This window comes from Bactrocera tryoni, unplaced genomic scaffold, assembly GCF_016617805.1.
Source record: "Bactrocera tryoni isolate S06 unplaced genomic scaffold, CSIRO_BtryS06_freeze2 scaffold_11, whole genome shotgun sequence".
Taxonomy (NCBI): domain Eukaryota; kingdom Metazoa; phylum Arthropoda; class Insecta; order Diptera; family Tephritidae; genus Bactrocera; species Bactrocera tryoni.
The window spans coordinates 19,023,416-19,043,199 of NW_024395824.1; the positions used below are offsets into that span (position 1 = coordinate 19,023,416).

The following is a 19,784-nucleotide window of genomic DNA, read 5'->3' on the forward strand; positions in this document are numbered from 1 at the left end:
ATAATTTACGGGCAAATATGTTAGTTATTTGAAAGCAATTTCTAGATTAGCCGTAACCGTTATTGGGGAACGCCAATACCGATATGGCGATCAAATTAATAACACTTGGGTTATTTTAGTCAAAAAAATATTTTAGTTCTGCATTGACAGCAGAACGTTCTTTATTTGGTAATCTTCAAAATACAAAAGACAAAGCGTGTATGGTTATGCTTCTATTTATACTAATGGGTAATCTACAATACATATAATTTGTTGTTCTTGATAATGGTGTTTAGTTTAGTGTTATCGCGTACTTTGGACATTGACCCATGTGATAGTGGTGTGTTGTAAGTTACATGTGCCTTAACCCTCTCCTCCTTTTAAAAAGAGTAAAGGCTCCTGCCTTTTTATACGGTTGTAGTGGTGTTCTTTTTGGTTAGGTATTCCATTCCTTGTTTTCGTAGTATTTTCTCGTAACGTTTTTGTGTCATTCGTTGTGTTTTCAATATCTTATATCTAAGTACTGCATAATATAACTTAAATGATAAACATGTTAAAATTATTAAAATAACGATTATACTTATTGTTATAAGAGTTGTTTTAATAGGGTGTTCCTCAAAAGGGATTATGAATGTATGTAATTTATGGATGTCGTTAAATTTATAGTTAGATTCTCCATTCAAGATTTCTAATAGTTTAATTTTATCATTAGAGTGTGTTTTTATATATTCGTTAAATTTTTCTTTTTGGTTATGATATTCTTTACCATCAATTTTTATGATCAATAAATTGTATTAAATTAGTTCCATTAATTGTTTCATTATCAAATTTGTGTTCTCCTTCGAGGAGAATGCTTCCTTGGTTTATCTGTAATAGGGGGATATTATTTTCTTCTATTGTATTACAAAAGGCTTCTTGGTATTCTAATATTGGTATAGTACAATTGTCTTGTTTGTTTTGCTTACAAATATATTTACTCATATTATTTTTACATTTAGTGATTGTTATGAGTTTATTATTACATTGTGCTATCACTGGGTCTAATATAAGTTTCCCATGATGATATTTTAGAGCTAACTGCTCGTAGGTATTACATTGCTTTGATATGATTGGGTATTTACATATATATAGTAATGAAGGCGTTATTTACCCTGACTATATGTATTTCTGCGTATTCTAATATATCTATAGCTGGAAGGGTTATTTTTTCTGTATTCAGGATCTTTTCCACTTCTTCTATATTTATTGCACCTGAATAAAAAAATTTTATTTTTTGCAAAATTTAATGTTATTGTTAAGTCTAACAGTTCCCTGTGTATTTCCTGCAATGCCATTCTTTTTTTAATGGCTTTAAGGTTAATCGTGTCTAATAATTTTTCGAAGTGTGAGTTTATTATTTGTTGTTTATTATTATTTTTATGATATTATTTATTTTTTCTTTTATTTTTATGACATCGTCATGGTCTGGAACTCCAGTTATGAAGCTGAATATACTGCCTAGGAAATTTAATGCTCGTTTGTGTCTCCTTGTTAATAACTGATACTTTAGTGCTTCTATCCTTTGTATGATCATCGTATCTGCTATTTGCTCATTGTTGTGGTGTTCGTTTATGTATGTTGTTATGGTTTCATAATAGTCTAAGATTGTCGTTAAATTTACTATGTGGAATAAATGATCTTCTTCGTTGTATATATAAGATGGGTCTGTTTGTGTTAGAATATATTTTTTGTCTTCGACGTTAGTTATTTCGTATGTTTGTAGTTGTTTATGTAGTAGTCGTATTGTTACCAGCAATATCCATATTTGTTGTGTTGACATTGCGTATGTTATCCTTGTGTATGATCCTCCCCTTGGTTGTTAAGACTGTGTCCTCACGGTTTTCTTTTTCTATATGTTTTGTATAACGATGACTGGATTTATCTCTTCTGTCTGTTTTTTCGTAGATTATTTGTCCTTCTTGGAATTCTCTGTGTTTTCTTTTCTTGTTGTGGTATTCAAGCATGTAATTTTGTTTATTTTCTATTTTTTCTGCTATGTCAGGATGTAGGTTCCTGTTAAAGAATACATCTACTGGTCTTGCTTCGGTTACTGAATGTAGTGTCCTGTTGTATTCTTTTACTGCCTGAAATATTTCTTCATCTGCTGTACTTTCCTTGTCTGCTGCTAATGTCCTACCTATTTCTAGTATCGTCGAATATAACCGCTCGACTTGTGCGTTCGATGTTGAATGATGCACTGCTGTGAGTATATGTTTAATTTGTAGCTTTTTCATTAGTGCTGTTGTGCCGACGCCGCTGAATATATTTTCGTTATCTGTCATTAGTTCGGTACAGTTGGGGAATATTTGTGTGATGACTTCTTCTATTATTTCGTGGAATTGTCGCTTCATGTCGAGTTTACGTAAGTATGTTATTTAGAGTAGCGACAAATGGTAGATAAGTATCTCGTGCCGCGTATTTGGAATATGTCCATTTGTATAGATGTGCCTGCTAAATTGGGTGTGGGCGTTGTTCCGATTACGTGTTTAATTGGTTTTCTTTCATATTTGTTCTTTGTACAGTGTCTGACTATTTTTTCTGTGTCTTTTCTTAGTGTTGGCCAATAACAAGTTTCTGTAATTTCTTGATAATTATTTTTAGCGTTTCTGTGCGCTCTGGTATGTGTGTATTGTAATATATTTTCTCTATCTGTTGGGTCTGTTATGTCTTTTAGTTTGTGTTGAGTAAACACTTTTGCGTATGTATCGAATGTGAGCTTTATGTCTTTCCTCACGTCGCACCATGTTTTTAGGTCTGCGTGGAAAGCTGTGGTTCGTTTAGGTTTCATTAATTTTTTTAATGTTTCTATTAAGTATTCTTTTGTTTGAAATTTAATCGTAAACCGTTCGTATTCGGGAAATGGCGTGTTCGCTTCTAAGTTATTTTCTTTATCGTGAATATTTCAATTTGTGTTTTAAAGGAATTAAATGGTGTTTTCACTTGTGTTATGTGTCTTAAGTCAGACGATTCTGCAGAGTGCATAGACGTATCTGATGTGGTATTAATTTGACGCGATAGTGCATCAGCTACGACATTTTCTTGTCCCGGTTTATATTTTAATTTCGCACCATATTCTTCTATTAGATTTTTCCATCTTTTCAATTTGGTGTTTGGGTTTTTTTCCGATATTGAAAAAATTAATGATTGATGGTCGGTGTAAATCGTTAAATCTGCTATACCGTACAAGTAGTTTCTTAGTTTGTGTAATGACCAAACTATTGCTAACATCTCCTTTTCATTCGTGGAGTAATTTTGTTCTGTTTTTGTTAGAGTTCGTGATATGAATGCTACCGGGTTTTTTCCTTGGCTTAAAACTGCTCCTATAGCGTAATTACTAGCGTCTGTGGTTAGGTCGAATCCTTTTTTGAAGTTTGGTTGGTATAATTCGATTTTTTCTTTTAATAGTTTCTTTATTGTATTTATAACATCTAGTGCATTTTTATCTAGTTTTATTTTTACATTGGAACTTTTATTCTTTGAAATGTTGCCGTTTTCTCCTCTCAAATATATTGTCAGTGGTTTCCATATGTGTGCGAATTTCCTATAATAGGCCTAAGAATGAGCGTAGGTCCTTTAAACTTTCAGGGGTTTTTATACCTATCTATTATCTCTATTTTTTCAGGGTCTACTGTTATTCTATCGTTTTTTTATTACGTGTCCTAAGAATTCGGTTTGTGTTTGGAAAAACTTTGACTTTTCTTCAGAGATTTTCATATTAGCGTTGTGTAATGTTTGTACAATTTCGGTAATGTGCTTCATATGTTCTTCGGGGGATGTTGAATATATTAGGACATCTATAACCATTCTCTTTTTTGTTTTCCTTCCTCATCTAATTCTTTTTTAGAGACTGTCCATATCGGGGCATTGTATGGGCTTTTGCTCTCTTTTATTATACCGTTTGCTAATAATTTATTTATTTCCTTTTTTACAAAACCTTGATCCGCGTATGGATATGGATATTGCCTAACCCATACAGGATCATTAGTTTCTGTTCTAATTTTAGCTTTTATTGTAGTTGTATACGGTAAGTTTTCGTTTCTATAATTATTTTTCATTAAATCTTTTATGCAATTTTCGAACTGTTTCTCGCCTACTGTATAGTTTACCTTTGTGAGTGATTTGACACTTTAGTAAACGTTATTGAATACTTGAAAAGATCTATCTTTGCCTTCATTTTCCTTAATGAATCTTCTCCTAACAGGATATCAAAGTCTTTTAATTCATTTATTTCTAGAAATTCTAAGTCGAATCCTACTAGATTAGTTTTTCTTTTATATGTACCATGAAGTGTAGTTGTATTAATTATTTTTGCTAATGGTATACTTTTTGCGTATTTATAATTTTTGTCTTACGTAACTACTGGTTGCACCTGAATCGATCAGTATGTGCACGGACTTACCATCTGGTGCGGTTCTCTTGAGTGTTGGTAGACCGTGGTACCTTATAAAAAATGTTCTTCTTCAGTGTAGTTGCTGTTTGGTTCGTTGTAGAGTGACTGGATTTCGCTTCTTTCATTGTTGAGTTGGTTCACTCGCTGTGCTTTGTTGTGGGCGTAAGTGTCTGTTTCGTCTCTATACCTTTTGAATTGGCTGCCAAATGTTTGGACTGCTTGTCTGAAGGGATTGAAGGTTGCTTGCTGTCTTGGTTGGACTGGTGGGTTGTTTGGAAGTTGTATGTTTCTGTTGGTCGTCGGAATCGTGTTGAGGAATCTATTTCCATAGGTTGTACTCTGGGTTGTTGGATCCTTTGAGGAAATGTGTTCCTGTTGTTTACTGTTTAATTGTGTTGCGGATGTGGTCGCATCCTGGGTATGTATTCTAGGTGTTAATAGCCGACATCATGTTGCATAGTTCTGGCTATATCGTGAGCTTCTGTGAGTGATGCACAGTATCTGGAGTATAATGCGTTTTTGATTGAGGAACTTCTAATGCCGGATATGTATGTTCTCGTGGCTTTTAATTGTGCTTCTTTATTATGTGATGCTAGGACTGCTTCGTTTTTATACGTCATTTCTAACTTGGACAGGATCAGGTTTAACGCTTGATTCACCTGATCGTAGTATTCATGTAGTGATGAATTTCCTTGTTGTAACCTTCTTATTTCATCTTCCAGGACATACAGTGGTCGTTGGTCGGCATAGGTTATGTCAAGCCGATCGATGATTGCATTAAAATTAGTTCTGGTGTTATTGTTAACCAGGACCTATGATGCACTGCCGGTTATTTTCCCTAAAATTATGAGCACTGCTTGAGCAAATAAGTTTGTTCCTCTGAATTGCATAATGTTATTCATGTGAGTGGTGACTATTTTTCTCCATGGTCGATATTCTTTAGGATCGCCGCTGAATGTTCCTATTAGTTTGAACATGTTTAAATCTATATCCTGTGCATTATTGTATACACATACATCGTCCTCTTCCTCCGCTTGAGGAGTTAATGTTGGATTAGCTAGTTCCATTGAAGCTATTTTTCGCTGTAGTTCGGTGACTACAGTATGGAGTGCTTGAATTTCGCCGTTCATTTTTTAGGTTTTAACTTGTTATTAAATTTTCAATTTTTATTTATATTATTTGCGTTGACTTGAAGGATAAAGGTTATCCTTTTACTTTTTATCAGGGAGCCACACGCGTAAGGATTTTATTCACTCAATCCTTTTTTGATGTGTGCCCCACATTGGGCGCCAATTAATAACACTTGGGTTATTTTAGTCAAAAAAATATTTTAGTTCTGCATTGACAGCAGAACGTTCTTTATTTGGTAATCTTTAAAATACAAAAGACAAAGCGTGTATGGTTATGTTTCTATTTATACTAATGGGTACTCTTCTTCTTCTTCTTAATTGGCGTAGACACCGCTTACGCGATTATAGCCGAGTAACAACAGCGCGCCAGTCGTTTCTTCTTTTCGCTACGTGGCGCCAATTGGATATTGCAAGCGAAGCCAGGTCCTTCTCCACTTGGTCCTTCCAACGGAGTGGAGGTCTTCCTCTTCCTCTGCTTCCCGCGGCGGGTACTGCGTCGAATACTTTCAGAGCTGGAGTGTTTTCATCCATCCGGAGAACATGACCTAGCCAGCGTAGCCGCTGTCTTTTAATTCGCTGAACTATGTCAATGTCGTCATATATCTCATACAGCTCATCGTTCCATCGAATGCGATATTCGCCGTGGCCAATGCGCAAAGGACCATAAATCTTTCGCAGAATTTTTCTCTCCAGAACTCGTAACGTCGACTCATCGGTTGCTGTCATCGCCCAAGCCTCTGCACCATATAGCAGGACGGGAATTATGAGCGACTTATAGAGTTTAGCTGTTGGTCGTCGAGAGAGGACTTTACTTTTCAATTGCCTACTCAGTCCGAAGTAGCACCTGTTGACAAGAGCAATCCTGCGTTGGATTTCCAGGCTGACATTATTAGTGGTGTTAATGCTGGTTCCTTGTCCAGCCTGGAGAAAGCAGAACTAACGGCGCGGGTGTTGAGGCCGATGATATCAATATCGTCGGCATACGCCAGCAGCTTTACACTCTTATAGAAGATGGTACCTTCTCTGTTTAGTTCTGCAGCTCGAACTATTTTCTCCAGAAGCAGGTTGAAGAAGTCGCAAGATAGGGAGTCGCCTTGTCTGAAACCTCGTTTGGTATCGAACGGCTCGGAGACGTCCTTCCTGATCCTTTCGGAGCTTTTCGTAATGCTCAACGTCAGTTTACACAGCCGTATTAGTTTTGCGGGGATACCAAATTCAGACATCGCGGCATAAAGGCAGCTCCTTTTCGTGCTGTCGAAAGCAGCTTTGAAATCGACGAAGAATGTGAAGTGTGTCGATTCTCCTTTCACGGGTCTTTTCCAAGATTTGGCGCATGGTGAAAATCTGGTCGGTTGTTGATTTTCCAGGTCTGAAGCCACACTGATAAGGTCCAATCAGCTTGTTGACGGTGGGCTTTAATCTTTCACACAATACGCTCGATAGAACCTTATATGCGATGTTGAGGAGACTATGCTCTGGGCATCAGTGACTAGATCACCTTTGGGGGTTCTACAAGAGTATGCTCCGGTCTTGAAACCTTCTGTAAGCCGCCGCATTTTTTCGTAGAATTTTCGAGCATTACCCCTGTCGGCCAGCTTATCAAGCTCTTCGTACTCACGCATTTCGGCCTCTTTCTTCTTCTATCTGCAAATGCGTCTCGCTTCCCTCTTCAACTCTCGGTATCTATCCCATCCCGCACGTGTAGTGGTCGATTGTAACGTTGCGAGGTAGGCAGCCTGTTTTCTCTCCGCTGCGACACGGCACTCTTCGTCGTACCAGCTGTTCTTTTGCTCTTTCCGAAAACCAATGGTTTTGGTTGCAGCTGTACGTAAGGAATTTGAAATGCCGTCCCACAGTTCCCTTATACCGAGTTGTTGACTAGTGCTCTCAGAGAGCAGGAGTGCAAGCCGAGTAGAAAATCGTTCGGCTGTCTGTTGTGATTGCAGCTTCTCGACGTCGAACCTTCCTTGTGTTTGTTGGCGTGCGTTTTTTGCTGCACAGAGGCGGGTGCGAATCTTAGCTGCAATGAAGATAGTGGTCCGAGTCGATGTTAGGACCTCGGAGCGCACGCACATCTAAAACACTGGAGACGTGTCTTCCGTCTATCACAACATGATCGATCTGGTTGGTAGTTTTTCGATCCGGAGACAGCCAGGTAGCTCGATGAATCTTCTTATGCTGGAATCTGGTACTACAGATAACCATATTTCGGGCCCCGGCGAAGTCAATCAGCCTCAACCCATTTGGGGATGTTTCGTCGTGAAGGCTGAATTTACCGACCGTAGTGCCAAATATACCTTCTTTGCCCACCCTGGCGTTAAAGTCGCCAAGCACGATTTTGACATCGTGGCGGGGGCAGCTCTCATAAGCGCGCTCCAAGCGCTCATAGAAGGCATCTTTGGTCACATCGTCCTTCTCTACCGTCGGGGCGTGGGCGCAAATCAGCGATATGTTGAAGAACCTCGCTTTGATGCGGATTGTGGCTAGATGTTCATTCACGAATCCAACACCAAACTTGCGCTCCTTTATATGGCCACTGTAGTAAATGTCACAAGGACCTACTCGTCTCTGTCCTTGTCCCGTCCATCGCATTTCTGGGACGGCGGTGATGTCAGCCTTTATTTTTCTGAGGACATCAACCAGCTGGGCAGCGGCACCTTCCCAATTAAGGGTCCGGACATTCCAGGTGCATGTCCTCAAATCGTAGTCCTTATTCCGTTTGCCATGGTCAAAAGGGGGATCTCTCATCCGAGGCTGTTTAAACTTTTTCATTGGTATTGTTTTTTACGTGGCGGGTCCCAAGCCCAGCGCACAACCCTATGAAAGGAATGTTTCGCCTTCTCACATTAGCTCGCCTTCGAACGGATGTTCTTAGGCTACCCAGAGGATACTTGGTCAAAGACCGGAAGTAGTGAGCTGCTTGAGCCATGTGTAAAAGAATCGTTTCTGTCCACTCCCAAGTGAATGGCGATCAGAGAACTTTCCTCACTTGCGTGAACTTCTACACATGACTCCATCCTCCATCTACAATACATATATGTAATTCGTTGTTCTTGATAATGGTGTTTAGTTTAGTGTTATCGCGTATTTTGGACATTGACCCATGTGATAGTGATGTGTTGTAAGTTACATGCGCCTTAACTATCACCTACTGGTGACGAAACTGTTTGTATTGGAAGTATCAAACACTTAGAAATGTTATCCGGGAAGAAGATTACGGATCTTCATCGTGAGACGATTGATGAAATAAAAATACCGTCTGCCATTCCTGGACGGCCGCCATTAAAACGTATTTCTGCAGTTTTTGATTGCTGGTTTGAGTCAGGTTTAATGCCATTTGCTCAACAACATTTTCCTTTTGAGAACGAAACAGATTTTATGAGTAGCTTTGTTCAATAAAGCGCCTTGCAAAAATTTAATTGCTAACGGCTTAGTGTTAGCGGCAGACGGTCAAAAAATGTCAAAACGTAAAAAGAACTATCGTGACCCTATGGAAGTAGTAAAAAAATATGGCGCCGATGCACTTCGTCTGTATTTAATAAATTCGCCTGTAGTACGAGCTGAGAATTTACGATTTAAAGAGGACGGTGTGCGTGATATAATTAAAGATGTATTTTTACCGTGGTATAACGCTTATCGACTTTTACTACAAAACATTTCTCGTTATGAGAAAGAGAATCTTAATGAGCAGAAGTACATGTACAGTAAAGCACGTCATCTGAAAAACATTGGTGAATCATCTGTACTTGATATTTGGATAATTTCCTTCAAGGAGTCATTGTGGGATTTCTTCTTTAAGGAAATGGAACAGTATCGTTTATACACTGTGGTTCCACGGTTAACAAAGTTTATATGTAGATAAATTGACGAACTGGTAAGTTAAATTATATTGTGCTATGAGAAAATCATAATGCTGGTATGTAATTTGTAGGTATGTTCGCTTAAATCGTCGACGAGTGAAGGGAGAACTAGGCAAGAGGGAGAGTAAGCAATCATTGTATACACTGTATGATGTTCTCTATTCAATGGTTAAAATGATGGCGCCCTTCATGCCGTTTCTTTCCGAATATATTTTTCAGCGTTTAGTACTATTTCAATCAGATTATACCATTGAGGTGTGTGCACGAAAAGGAGCTGCCTTTATGCCGCGATGTCTGAATTTGGTATCCCCGCAAAACTAATACGGCTGACGCTGAGTAACACCAAAAGCTCCGTCAGTATCGGGAAGGACCTCTCCGAGCCGTTTATACCAAACGAGGTTTCAGACAAGGCGACTCCCTATCATGCGACTTCTTCAACCTGCTTCTGGAGAAAATAGTTCGAGCTGCAGAACTAAATAGAGAAGGTACCATCTTCTGTAAGAGTGTACAGCTGCTGGCGTATGCCGACGATATTAATATTATCATCGGCCTCAACACCCGCGCCGTTAGTTCTGCTTTCTCCAGGCTGGACAATGAAGCACAGAAAATGGGTCTGGCAGTGAACGAGGGCAAAACGAAATATCTCCTGTCATCAAACAAACAGTCGTCGCACTCGCGACTTGGCTCTCACGTCACTGTTGACAGTTATAACTTTGAAGTTGTAGATAATTTCGTCTATCTTGGAACCAGCGTAAACACCACCAACAATGTTAGCCTGGAAATCCAACGCAGGATTGCTCTTGTCAACAGGTGCTACTTCGGACTGAGTAGGCAATTGAAAAGTAAAGTCCTCTCTCGACGACCAACAGCTAAACTCTATAAGTCGCTCATAATTCCCGTCCTGCTATATGGTGCAGAGGCTTGGGCGATGACAGCAACCGATGAGTCGACGTTACGAGTTCTGGAGAGAAAAATTCTGCGAAAGATTTATGGTCCTTTGCGCATTGGCCACGGCGAATATCGCATTCGATGGAATGATGAGCTGTACGAGATATACGACGACATTGACATAGTTCAGCGAATTAAAAGACAGCGGCTACGCTGGCTAGGTCATGTTGTCCGGATGGATGAAAACACTCCAGCTCTGAAAGTATTCGACGCAGTACCCGCCGCGGGAAGCAGAGGAAGAGGAAGACCTCCACTCCGTTGGAAGGACCAAGTGGAGAAGGACCTGGCTTCGCTTGCAATATCCAATTGGCGCCACGTAGCGAAAAGAAGAAACGACTGGCGCGCTGTTGTTAACTCGGCTATAATCGCGTAAGCGGTGTTTACGCCAATTAAGAAGAAGAAGAATACCATTGAGAATCCAGCTTCAATGCATTTTCAATTAATGCCTCTCTGCAATCGAAACTTTATACTTTCGGATATTGAGAAATCTGTAACCTTAATGCAGTCAGTTATCGAACTGGGTCGCCTTATGCGTGACCGTCGTACGTTGCCAATAAAATATCCTGTCTCAAATATAATTGTGATACACAAGGATGCAGTTTGCCTTTCTTCTATCATGAATCTGGAAACGTTTATATTGAGTGAGTTAAATGCTCGTAAATTGACTATGAGTTCAGATAAGGAAAAATATGGAATAACATTACGTGCAGAACCCGATCATAAGGTATATTAGATGTATATGTTTTATTTTAATTAAGCCTAAACTGAATTTTTTCACATAGATTCTAGGTCAGAGATTAAAAAGTGATTTCAAATACGTTATGTCAGCTATCAAACAGCTCAGCGATCATGAAATACAATTACATTTATCTAATGGCTATTTCGACATACTTAACCACCGTGTTGAACTTAAAGAAATACGGATAATATATTGTGTTTCAGAGAAGATAGGAACAAATATGGAGGCGAACTGTGACAACGAAGTACTTGTGCTTATGGACATGACACCCAGTTCTGAATTGTTTGAAGAAGGTTCAGCTCGCGAAGTTATAAACCGTATACAAAAACTAAAAAAAAAGCTCAACTTGTACCAACGAATCCGGTAATAATTTTTTATAAATTAAGTGGTGTCAATGACGGTGAATGTGATCAGTTAACTAAAATTATTGCTAGTCATGAAAGCTTGCTTAAAGCCAGTATTAATTCGGTACTGCTTCCATTTGATAGGGAAGAAGCCGAAAAACGGCGTTTAATTATCACTGAAAACTCGGATATTAAAGGTGTGATAATGGCACTAACTATTTGTGCAACTGAGAAGCTCAATTTGACGTCATTGAAGTGGGTGAATGTTATTCTATCTGAGAAATTATGTTCACGATTTAATCAGGGCAGAAAAGCCAGTTTATTACTTGAGAATAATGCTATCAATCATTTTTGTTGGTGTGATTGATATTAAACGAAGCAGAAAATGTTCCATTTTGCAGGTCGCAAAGTAAGGGAATATTTCTATTTACGGAAAATCCACAGGGAAATCTGTTGTTTTGAAAGCTTAAAATAATTACGTTATATTATTTGATTAGATAAAAATAAACGAAAACTTATTCAAATTTTATTGCTTTTGCAACGGTCATCCAGACCCTGTTCGAATGATAAGGGTCAGGTTAATTGTTGTTTCTGTTGTACCGGTTTTCTAATCCTCACTTAGGTGATGATGTTCAAGTTCCTTGAAATCGAAGTAATCTAACGTATCCTACGAGAGAAAAAAACATGCTGGGGTCGAATCGTTACATCCGTGAACGTATCACTCGTCACGTAAAAGCTTGTATTTCGTATTATGACGTACGTGATCGTAACGCTTCTATTGTGATCTGGCATGATGACATACGTGAACGAGTATATAAACGTATCCGTTCGTTCGAATCGTCGTTCGAAAGCGAACTACCAATCGCAATAGCCAAATTTATGGAAATGTGAGCAAAATTTTTTAGAATCTTAAGTGTTTTATAATTTTTAGTAATAAAGGACATAAACAAGGAAGCAATGAATGGAATATTTTATTAAAAATTAAAAAAAAATTATTTATATGAACAAAATTTTTGTATTTTAGTTGACAATAAAAATAAAATTATTTACAAGGTTAAGGACATATACATTTTTTAATTAAATGTATTAAAGAATACTTTATTTGATCTCTTATCGTTTGGTCGATTGCGCTGAAGCGGTTCGTTACCCCAGTGTCCATTTCTTAGTGTGATAAGAATCGTAATTTTGAGGGTCTCGACTTGTTGTAAATTGTATGCAGATGTTATGTAATGCCTCACAAACGTTTGCAAATCTTGCACCTTTGTGAGGTGATACTTTCCTCTCTTGCCTAAAATCCTAAAATTCTCCACCGTGTTTTTAAGATTCCTTTGCTTTGTTCAACGATACATCTACAAAGAAAATTTTGTAAATGAGGATTCATATTTTTTTTATTCCTACGCTATTGCTACGATCTCTTAGCTATCTCCGCACTATTTTTTTATGCCCATCACTTTCACTAGAGCTCAAAAAAAAAAACACAGTTGGATACATTTTGATATTTTTGATTTACTTCTGTTAGTTTCTTGAAAACTTCGCAACAGTTTTGACAGTTCCACATCTATTGTGACCTAAAAATACGATCCAGAGCAATGTGGAATTTAAAAACTATTGTGAATTGAAAATACATTACGATCCGTTTGCTATCGTATGTCATAATGCTAATCACCGCACACGATTGACGTATCACGTAATTTTCTTTCGTATGTTTGCCGATCCGTGCACGGATGTAACGATTCGACCCCTGGCCTCGCTATGTAGGTGATCCACGGAAGACACATAAATGTTGTTATCGTACGGAGTCCAGTATTCTGACAAGTCTGAAGAGTCATCATCAGCGTTTTACTATACCTAGCTGACCATACCGGTGCTTCGTACCGTCTTGCAGAATGCCTAATATGTTGCTAAAAACGCTTTTTTGTCATTTCCCCAGGTCCTGCCTGTTAGCGAATCAATGATTTTGTCGAGAGTCTGTACTTTAACAATAATCTCGTACGTATGCAGAGTGAAAGATCGAGTGTAACATCGGATATTTTATAGTTGTTTACAGTCGGAATTTCAATGTAATTAACTGCAATATTAAGATCCAAATTGTACTCTTCCGTCGAGTTCCCTAAAATGGTTGCGGATTTAGTAGGAGAGAGAAGAATCGAGAAATGTACATGATATAGTCGTTTAATTTCGTGCGAATGAAACGCTGTTGTTTTAACGGTCATTAGTCCCCGTTTAGATGGTAAGGGTTATCCAGGTTGTCGTCTACGTCATCTAGCGGGAGGTCCAGGAATCGCGCTTTTTCGACGGGGTAATACCAAAGAGAAAGGGGCGTTAGATGAGTAGGGTTGGCAGGGCATGCAAAGAGGTGGCCAGTGTCATGCGGAGACTCATTGCATGTAGGACAGATATTGGACAGATCGGGGTCTATTCTGGGGCACGATTCCGATTTCTTTGGCGCCGCGATCTGAAGGTATCGTTGGAAAGAGGAAGTCCTCCTGATTAAAAAATAAACAGGGCTATAGGTACCGCAAACGCTCAGTTTACGAGATATTCGCCTTTAAAGTTCAAAAATTCCCAAAATGCGAACATTTCAACAAGCTATTTCACCACCTTTTACGCACTCTACGCACATTTTCCACTTCAAATTAATTAAATTAAACTATAAACATTTAAATAAATCCATATTTTACACTTTTTGCACGTTTTTTACCTAAGAAATCTTTATTTTAAAAATTACATTTTACCCTCGTAAACAACATTTATGTGCTAACAATTACGACAAAATGGAGCGCTGGGCACGATTCCGATTACTTTGGCGGAGGGGTAAAAAAACCGAATTTCCGTATAAATGTGCGGATATGGGAGTTTCTCCAAAGGAGGAATATCCAAAAATAATGTGAAAATAACTCATATTTTTTAAAATATTCACGTTTAAAAATTCAAAAATTTGCACTAAGAAATCATGTTATTTCTCTATGTTTCACTAAATCTTTTCACATTTTTTAATCTGTATATTTAAATACACACTCCAAGCTTTGAAATAAGCTCACATTTCACATTTATTTTGCAATTTTTTAGCTAAATTTAGTAATATAAAAATCATTTGTCAAATTCATGACTGAAAAGTTTAGAGTGTTTATAGTTATTTACGAGGAAAACCAGCTTTGCCACACCTTAAAAACCAAAAATGAAGGATTTTCAGCGTTTCACAGCGTTTTCTTTGTTTGTACTTTCGAGTGATTCTTTTTTCTTTATTAACTATAAAAAAAACTATAAATAAGATTTTTCAAGCTAAAATTGAATATGTGAACACTTTTCCATATACATACATATATGAATAAATGAATGATATCCGTATGTAATTTATAATTAATTAACACAAATAAGTAAAATCGTGTGATAATATTATAATATTATGTATATGTATATGATTGTAATATAATATTTTTATATACATGTTGGAATTCCATTGATTCACATGTTTGCAGCGTAGCGAGTTTCGGTTTCACCCTTACACTTCACAATATTTTCTCTCTTCACACTATTAACTCTTGAACACGACTTCACTAGATCAAGACCTCAACTCGACTGACTCTACGTAGTTTTCTTCCTTTTGAACTTACCACCGAACCACGCTCAACGATAGCGACGCCACGCTGTCGTCCCGCTAAAACGGTACTCCTTGAAGAGACGACATGCAGACAACCACACTCGACGGTGGCGACGCCACGTTGTCGCCCCGCTAAAGCGGTACTTCCCAAAGCGACAACATGCAGACAACCAATCACAGTACAATCAACGGCTGATGCAATTATGAGGAACTTAGTCTTCTAATGAAATCCCCTAAACTGTATACACATACACTCACACACGCATACCAATATCCACACACTATTAGGGTGCGCCGACATACATATTATTATTGGTTTCGCATTTTTTAGACTTTTCTATTTCTATTTTTAGCAAAATAGGCAAATTATAATGTAACTAGCTGTTACTCTGTGCGTTTAGCAACACCTAAATCGATTAAAACTCTTAAGGGTTTTTACTTTGAGTTTTATTTATTGTTGTAAAATTGTTACTTATTTATAAAACAGTTATAAAACATATTGGTATACAACATTTTTAGTTTTTCCACTTGGCGCGTAAATGAATAAGCACCTTGGTGTTCCCACTCTCGAGCATGCGACGAACAATTGGCCGTGGGAGAAGCACGGTTCTTCCAAATTGACGCCGCACACTAGAAACGTTTGGCCTTGCGATTTGTTGATGGTCATCGCAAAGGCAAGACGTACTGGGAAGTGCAAGCGCTTAAATTCAAACGGCATGTATTGTTATATAATATTACTTATACATATGTATATAATATTATTATATAATATTACTAATACATGTATATAATATTACTTATTTGCTTAATACATTTAAAAAGAAAATATCCATATGCATGAATAGAGGAATTTTTGCGAATTGCCTCATCATCACATGGCAGCGCTCCATTTCGTCGAATTTTTGGTAAACAAATGAGGTTCAAACGAGTGTAAAAATGTAATTTTTAAAATAAAGATTTTTTAGATAAAAAACCTGCTAAAAGTGTAAAATGTGGATTTATTTAAAAGATTATAGTGTAATTTAATTAATTTAAAGAGAAAAATGTGAATAAAGTGTGTTTAACGTCGCACAGTGGGGCAGAATGACCTAAAAGTTGGCATCAACTAAACGGCTTAAGCTAGGAAGTTGGAAATTGGTACCCTGATTCCTCTTACTAAAATAGGTATGTGTACCAAATTTCAGAATATTGCGCTTACAACCGAAGTTTTTAGACTGTATCAGATTTACCTGAACCGTTCATATAGTGATTGGTGGCGACTGCTTTATTTTAATATTATTATATTTTATATATTTATATTGCTACTTTCATCACTAGACCAATTTTCGTTTTGTTGACCGTCATCATCGCAAATATCATCATATTCTTCATCGTTATTAGGAATAAGTGGACATATCAATAATTCCAATACTTCAGTTGGTAACTTTTGGTTATTAGTTCTTTTGAATTTTCTCTTTGAACTTATTACCGGATCAGACCTTAGCATAAATGAATTGAATATGTCAATATTAGTTTCCACACGGCCACATTTTCTTGAATGATGTTCGCGATATCTTTTAAAATCCTTGTTGCAAGCCTCTTGTGCTTCTTCCGATAATTGGCCGATTGGTAGTAAAGCGTGAGAAATTATTTCAGGGCCATGTATTAAAAACTTATGCATTGTTGGAGGCATACGATACCAAGGGTATTTATCCACAAAGTACCTAGCAGTGTCCTGGCAATACTTCGTGAACTTTTCAACATTTATTTCATGTCCGCTGGCTACAGTTATTAATATATTGTGCAATCTTTTAATCAAAGTTAAATCCAATTTTGTAATTTCGGCCGAAACCTCTGCCTCCCTAAAGAATCGTCGCGCTGTGTTGCCATCATTAGAATTTCCAAACCCTGGCTTTGGAACATCAACAATCAAACAGCAGCGTTTTTTAAATTCGTTTTGTATTCGTTTTTTATTTTCAGCAACAATATTTTTTTCCAAGTCATTTCGAACTTGCCATTTTTCTATTGGCAGTTTATAAGACAGATGCAAAAGACACTCAAAGAATCTTATCCATCCATGCAATATTGATAGTCCAAAGCTTAAGTTATCTGTATGTATTTCTTGTTTCACCATTTTGTCAATATTGTTAAAATCTTTTGATGTTGCACTACAAATGTATCACTTTTGAGTGGATGTCGTCTGGGTTATCGCATTACAAACTTTTCCATCCACCATAGTAAAAAGTAAAACGTGCTCAACTTCAATAGATTTTCCATCACATATCGTTTTAGATTTTTTAAGATTTCCAATCTCTTCAGTAACTCTGTTTTTCTCCGCTATTGAAACTTCAGAGGATTCCTTAATAAATTCAATTTTCAAAGGCCTGCAATAGCGCATCGAAGATGGAGCAGGATTTTGCCAAACAACTTTTTCGCCCAACACAATACGAATAGGCACAATACTAGTTATGAAGACAGCAGAATCAGAAGCTTCAATACCATGAAATACTTGTTTATATGAGCTATGGCCTGAGCTACCATCGAATCCCCACTTTGTGTACATACGCAATTTGTGTAAATCCTTTCCGGGAATGGAATCTATTACAGTCCTCTGTGCAATAATCAGACGACATATTGTGTGGTCCAGTAAGGATTGTAAAGTTGCACAGACAAGCGTATTAGTTGCCTTGATGTGTTCTTTGGAAGGATAACATTTCTTTTTTTCTTCCTGTATTACTTTATAGGAAGGAAATTTATCCCGAGCAGCCAATCTTATTATATTGTACTGATTCCTTGTCAACTTGGCATCTACCACGACAGCCAAAGCATCTTCACCTGACAAACAAGTACTTTCGTAATGACCTGATGAAGTTTTTGAACACATATTTGCGCTATCATAATTCTGAGATAAGCTTTTCATCAAAAGTTTTGATGCCTTCACTTTACCCGATTCCCTTAATTTCATTTGAGTAGCATAACTCAGGACATCAACTGGCGTAGATTCCCTCAAATCTTTTGTTTTCAATCGTTTGGTACGCTCTGAGCTTTCTTCAAAAGATCTCTCAGGCCGACCACCTTTTCGGCTTGAATTTTTCATAAAACAAATTGAGCAATCCAGCCATGTTTTATTAATTTCATTAAAAACGTCTATTTTTCGGTACGATTTGTTCCAACGAAGTTTAAATTCAGACTTCAGGCGGTTCAATGTTTTATTCAATTCTTCTTTAGTCACTTGCTGAAATTTTGTTTGTTTTTCCAATTCATTTTTTAAAAAAATAAACTTTTCATCAGTTGTGATTTTTTCACAACAAAATATTATTTGAATGAGCTCCCTACGATTGACAAAAATTGTTTTTGAACTAACACCTGAAATGAAAAGTTAAATCAACCACTAAAAGATTATAAAATTAAGATAGTATGGCAACACTGGATTCTATTTGACGATTTACAACTAAAATAATAAAGATCAATGCTGTTCACATTTGTACTTGTAGTTGACGTTTGACAAACAAATAATCAAAACAAAGTAAAAAAAGCTTCGAACTAAACTACAACAAAAGGTAGTATATAGGCACATACATAAATGAGAGCAAATGCCAAAACGCAAAAAATCCGCACAATTTTTTTTTCCAATTAAGTACATAAATATACATATTACAGGATAATTAAAAAATTTTTGGCCGATCATGCCGGGCTCACTAACTTTTTCAATTTTTAAAACTTACAACTGTAGGAAAATAAACTTATTAAGGTAGGTTTCCGAAAAAAACGACCAAAATGTGAAAATCACAATTACGCACAAAGTGAATATAAATTAATCATTATAAATACCCGATGTTGATGGCTCCATAATTAAAGTTGCTAAATTATAGTCAGCGACTGAAAAATATATATTCAAACTGTGAATAAAAAATGCACAAAAATCAAACTGCACTTATTGCGAAAATAAGCTCTGTGTTTGTAAAGCTCTGAAAAGAGAGGTGGTGAAAATGACATTGAAAAACCGTTGGTATATTGTTGCTAGTATATTCATAAATCCAAAGCAATAAACGAAAAGTGCTACCGGCTATTTTGAAAAAATTAGTTTTTGCCAACTTTTCTGGTCTGCTGCCCCATTGTGCGTTGTGAAATAGCTTTTTTTTTGCGAATTTTTGAACTTTAAGGTCGAATATCTTGTAAACTAAGCGTTTGCGGTACCTATAACTCTGTATATTTTTTAATCAGGAGGACTTCTTCTTTCCAACGGTACCTTCAGATCGCGGCGCCAAAGAAAACGGAATTGTGCCCATATATGTTGTTCCGAATGATCCTTAAAACATTTCCTACAACTTAAGCAATAATATAGATTTTAGCTTGATGACACAAAGTGCAACTCTTGTCAAAATTGGTTTAAATTGACAGCCCTCATAAGGGGTATGCGAGGTATACGATGGAACCCATGTCCTCGGGTAAAAAACGGCCTTTTTCAACAATATTTTTCTCATATGAAAAATTAAATATTTTATTAGATTTTTTTATTGTTATAAACATACACTATTAACAAAAAAAAATTCTGAAATTTTTGGGGAAGGATATTTGAAACTTGGCCATTGCGACGCCATTTCCGATGACTCCTCGGAAAAAAGATGTGCCCGCGTTGGCAGGATCACTCCTTACAGGATCATCTAAAGTGAAAAAATATGACACCCTTGATGTTGGGGTATCCGGATTATAGATATTTTTTTAATGGTTAATTGCGGGAAAGAAATTTGACACAATTAACATACATTTTTAAT

The 19,784-nt window shown here is 37.0% G+C and overlaps 1 pseudogene; it reads left to right on the forward strand.

Moving 5' to 3' along the window:
- Positions 1 to 11,796, forward strand: part of LOC120779829 — a 33,670-nt pseudogene extending 21,874 nt beyond the window's left edge.
- Positions 11,797 to 19,784: the final 7,988 nt, after the last annotated feature.